Raw genomic sequence first — 6,000 nt, 5'->3', positions numbered from 1 at the left:
CATCAGTTAAAAGCTGTAATGTTGATACTCACATAAATCTTAATTTGCATGACTGACATTTTTTTCCTTTCAGCTTGCATGCATATATAGATCTGGCTACTTGGAGCTTATTTGTTTACCAAAGCAAACTACAGGAAACAGGAAATTAGTATATGTATCATTGGTACAGTATCTATTCAGAAAAAAAACTGTCTTGGACCCTTGACGTGGAATGGAAACATGGTTACATTGACACATCCAGTAACCCAGCTTCATGATCCCCAGCTCTGTGACTGTTCAGAGGGACTGAGATAGTCCAGATTTTTACAGTGTGTGTGAATGTGCACTTAAAGAAACTCTGGCTCTTGATCTTTTACCATGCTTGAGACTTGAGAATTTACATCCTTTGTTGTTGTTGCTGATTTTTTATTTGATCCCTGGCCTGATGAATGTGTAGCTGCTTGTTATGCTGACTTAACACTTTCTCTGGGAAGCCTGTTGCGATGCCATATTAATTTGTCACTTGGAGCAGTGATTAGTCTTACAGCATGTTGGCTGTTTATTTGAGTGTGCTTTGATGCAACTGTGACAACCAGGAGCACAGCTGAGCAATGGATGTGGCTACTGTGCATCTGCTCCGTACTACTGATGGGGACGTAGGTTAGGAAAAATGTTCATATTGTGTTAAGCCCCTGTCTAGGGCGTGGGAGAGTAAAGCCTACAGTGAATATTTAAAATATATATATATAACAATCACTAAACTTTATTCATCAAATACGACTTACAGTAAAATGTAACTTATACTAGCAAAAATGGCCATGTCTGCTATGTATTCAGAGAATGCATTTATGAATTTACATTGGTGCATAGTGGATTAGGCAGCAATCGAAGGCAGGAGCCTCGGCAAACCAGTCGCTGGACAACCAATCTGCCTACTGGGACATGGATTGTTACTTCACTGGGGTGGTTGGGGTGGGCTTTCTTATATATGTAGCTCCCCAGCTTAGCTGCCATGTGTTGGAGATTTCCCCAGTAGACGAGAGGGTCGCTTCCCTGCGCCTTTGTGTCGGGGATAGGTCACTCACTGTTGTTTGTGCCTATGGGCCGAATGGCAGTGTGGAGTACCCGGCCTTCTTGTGGTCTCTGGAGGGAGTGTTGGTGATCTTTAACTAACACCTCCGGGAGAGCTTTGACCAGAAGGGAGGCTGGAGACATTGAGTCTGAGTGGACCATGTTTTCCACCTCCATTGTCAACACAGCTGTTCGTAGCTGTGGACGCCTCTGGTGCCTGTTGTGGTGGCAATCACTGAACCCCGTGGTGGACACCGGAGATAAGAGATGCCATCAAGGGGAAGAAGGAGTCCTATCAGGTCTGATTAACCTTCTGCTGAGGAAGCAGAGACAGAGGGACTTGGTGGACTTTTGCATCACCCAGGCTGAGGTCATTGAGGTAGTTTGCAAGCTCCTTGGTGGCAGGGCAGTGGGGGTGGATGAGATCCATCCTGACTACCTCAAGCCTCTGGATGTTGTGGGGCTGCCTTGGGTGACATGCCTCTGCAACATTGGGTGGATGATGGGGACAGTTATTCTGGACTGGCCAACTGGGGTAGTTGTCCCTCTTCATAAAAAAGGGGGACAGGAGAGTGTGTTCCAACTTTAGGGGGATCACATATCTTAGGCTCCCTAGAGAGGAGAATCTGGCCGATAGAACCTCAGATTCAAGAAAACAATGTGGTTTTCGGCTTGGTCGTGGAATGCTGGAACGCTATACTGTATACCCACAGCAGGGTGCTTGAAGGTTGTGGGACTTTGCCCAACCAGTTTTCATGTGTTTTGTGGACTTGGAGAAGCGATAGAAATAGGGTAAGGAGCTCTGTCACCTGGGAGCAGCTCAGAGTAGAGTCGCTGCTCCTCCACATCGGTAGGAGGCTCCGGGAAGGGACTATGTCTCTCGGCTGGCCTGGGAAAACCCTGGCAAATCCCATCTTTCCAGTGTAGTTTGAATTATTAAAGAGAAGAGAGCTGAGATGAATCAGAGACAGAGTGAGACTTTATTATGTGCTCATCTAAGGAAACACAGCTTGATCAGAAAATCCTTTTCAGAATATATCAACTAGAAATAAAAATAAACAAACTATACATACTATTAAGTGACTGATAAAAACACTGAAAGAAACAATTAAACACACAGTCATTATGTCCTTGTCATGATCTGGGTTTATTTCCTGTTTTATTTTGAAAGGACTTCCGTTTCTGGTCACGTCATATTAGTTCCCGCTTCATGTCCCGGTCCTATTACGCACACCTGTCTCATATCAGTCATTATTCACCTATGTATTTAACCACCACCAGTCACAACAGCCAGTTGCCAGATTGTTGTATGCCAGTCATCACATTCCAGCGTTGTGATTGTGATGTTGTTTCCCGTTCCTGACTTGGTTGGTATTGGTATTCTAAGAAATTGGCACTACTGATTTCATAGTGGGACACTAATTCTTCAAAAGAGGTAAACTTGTCTCTTGTGAAAACATGTTTAGAATTGTAACCGGCTAAGTAAGCATGTGGAAACTCTGTTGATGCCAGAATGCAATCTATAGTTTTGGGAATAGAGAAAAAAGAGTAAAGGGAAGGAAAATTAAAGTGGAAGGAAAGTGAGTGATTAAGCATGATGGGCACTTTGCAAAGTGAGTGAGTAAGTGACATTAGAATGACAATAAACATTTACATGAAACATCTGTGAGAGAACGAGTTTGAATATTGGAAGTAAAGTTATAACACTTACTTACCTTTGCATCTTCTTTTTAACAAACCTCTTTTAACAAGCCTTTAATATTGAACCATTTTGTTACATACCACCTGCTAGTACAGCCACGGAGTTGCTTCCTGGTCCTGGTAAAGCTCTCCATTGATGTACAGTTTGTCAACGCTGATGACAGCCCTGCAGCCTTCTGCCATTAACCGCTTACGGATAGGGGACAGTTGGCGGCGGTGGTCGAGGATCTCCTTGGGGAACTGATCGTTGACGGTGTAGTAGGTTCCATTTAGCTGTCTGCCCTGGCTCTTTACATGCCTTAAGTTATGAAACCTGGCAACAATGGGTCGAGGGCGCTGGCCATCCGGTCATCTTCCTCCGAGCCGATGAGCACGATGAAACGCCATGTTGTCCACAACATCCGATGGAAGCTTTATCTGTTGGGTCAAAAAGTTTTTAATGGTGGTTTCCACATTTTCCTCCGCCTGTTTTGGAAAACGTGGAAACCAAAATCACCATCAGTGATGCTTTCTTTAACTCTTTTTATTTTTGGCTGCTAGCTGAGCCACATCCTCCGTTAGGGACTGCACCGTTCCCTTCAGGGCCTCGTTCTCTGTGAAGAGGGAAACCAACTGCTGCTGGCTGAGTTCCAGGGAGTTGTGGAGGGCCTGGAACTCTCTGTGCTAGTTCCACTAGCGCTAGATGCGCGTCGAGACTTTCTAGTTTTTTTTTCTATGGCCTCAAGGGGCCCGTTTCAAGAAGGAGGTTTAACAAACTCTGAGTTTAAACTAAACTCTGAGTTGACTTACGCCGAGTTTGCAAACCTGGAGTTTTCGGTTTCAGAACAGCTGATAAGAGTTTGTTTAAGCAACTCCGAGTTGACTGACTCAGAGTTAAGCGCGTGCACCGCGACGATACAAAGCCCCGATCAATGGAGTGAAGATATTACGAGTCACCATGGCAACAGGACAACAAAAGACGTCCAGAAACGGATATGATACCTCAAGCATTAGCGACTATGAGCCTATATTCCGTAGAAAAAGCAACACGGCTGCAGCGGCGAAAGAGAAAGATTTAGCTTGGAAGAAAATAGCTGCTCGAGTCAATGCGTAAGTTTACATTTTAATCATACAGTGTTCGGTGTAACTAATTACTAAATAATTTTAGTATTGTTGTTATATTTCACTCGTAAAGTAAGGACTTTTAAAGTATTTGTTCACTCATCTAAGAAGTTTCTTCAGTAATTGCATAAATACCGATGTTTGTATGAATTAAAAGTGCAGTGTTATGTCTATCCATTTTTAAAATTCCTGTTGTGGTTCATGTGGGATTTGTAAAGCAATGATAATTCAATAATCCAATACGTTTTATGGAGAGCAATTATTACATTAATCTAATTAATTTTTTAAAAGTTACCCAAAACACGTAATAATATAAGAAATTAATTTCAGTTTTTATGTAGGCGCAATCCTGCAGGCATAAAAGAACGTGGCTAAAAATTAAATATAAAAACATAATTCAAACAGGTATAAGGCGCCATTATATCATGGGTGTAGACTACCTGACTTTACAACATTTGACATATTAAATAACTAAATAGCATGCAGAGTATAGCAGTGCAGCAGCATTTTCAACATGGCTGTAATGTTTTCACACAGTTAAATCATTTGACTTCTACTCAGCCAACAGGAAGAAGACAGAGGCTAGAACAACTGGTGGAGGACCTGCACCTCCACCACTGACACATGCAGAGGAGAAGGCCCTCAGCATGAACACTGGAAAGCAGGGGCTGAGGGAATTCCTGGAGGGAGTTCATCAGAACCAGTCACTCCCCATGATACAAGTGCATGTGTAAAATGTAAGAGGTCTACCTATATATTTGATTATTTACATAGGCTACTTTTGATATATCCATTTCTTAGACTCTGGGTTGGGTTCTTTGTTGGTCTTAACCAATTCTGATGGTAATATGTGAATCTTCCTGTCACAACAGAAGCCCAGGATGTTGTAAGTATACTATTAAATAAAGCTTCAATTATGATAAGCAGTATTATAAAGTGTAATATTAATACAGTTTATACACATCACATGATTTCTGATGTTTGTGTTGCGTAGCCTAAAGGATGTAACTTGATCTCCAAGTATACTGACATTATGATCTCCCCTCTGCCCCAGAATGTGGAAAATAAGCAGGAGGAGGGTCCGTCACATTCTGCTGCACAGATGCACACAGTTCAGTGATGTTTAGTAAATGCCAGAGTTCAATTCTGTAAGAGTAATGAGGAACTATGTCTTGTAACTCTAAATCGGTCCATGCATGAGGTGCAATTCATTATTCATGTGTAAAATAAAAATTGAATAACGTCTTTTTATTCTGTGTTTCGTTTCCGTAAGTCGGTAAAACACATTTGCGATATACTGATTTACTCATTCTCCTTTTCTCCACTTTCAAAACAAAATAAGAAAAAGGGAAACCGGAGGCGGGGCCAGTCGCCAGACTTTTAAAATAAAACGCCCAAGAGCATTTGAAGCGCAACATCGGCAAATATTTGTAACTCTTGAAGGATTGCGGTCATGTTTTGACACATAATGAGACCCACATTGTTAACATTAATCAACGTAACAATTATTTATTTAGCCTGTCTCAGTGCTGACGCTAACTGTCGATTACGTTACGACTCATGGCATTTGCTAAACGAATGACAGGTCCGTCAGCTCGCCACCGTCGGGTCACTTACAGAATCACCTGCCAACAGAGCTAAGTTTTCGGGGCATCCTGCTTCATTAGGAGTGCAGCGATATCACGACCTTGTCGACACCTGATGAGGGAGAATTTAGTGCATCTGCGGTGTTCCAGTGATTTTATTAGTTGATAGTGAGACTGAAATCGCGTCCTCCTGCTTGGCCGGTTGATGCTCTTATGCCCAGGAAGACGCTCTAATGTTGTGGCGATCTTTGCAAGTATTCTAAACAGTGATTTATTACAGTTTATTGTGGCTGTTTAGACATTCTCCATCATTGGACTTCCTGTCTCAGAGCCTGCTTTACCTGCGGGACAATAACAGCCACTCAACCTGCCTCACAATAACTGAACTCATTGTGAGCCATGACTGCCCTAATGTGCATCGCATCATCTTTGTGAGACACTCTGACCTGCAGTGTGGGAGCCCCATAAAGGACTGCCCTTCCTCTTCACCCTCTACACTGCAGACTTCATACACATCTCATCTAGCTGTGTTCTGCAGAAGTTCTCAGATGACTCTGCAATT

Source organism: Betta splendens, chromosome 24 (assembly GCF_900634795.4).
Source record: "Betta splendens chromosome 24, fBetSpl5.4, whole genome shotgun sequence".
NCBI classification, from domain to species: Eukaryota; Metazoa; Chordata; class Actinopteri; order Anabantiformes; family Osphronemidae; genus Betta; species Betta splendens.
This window is presented reverse-complemented; position numbering follows the sequence as displayed.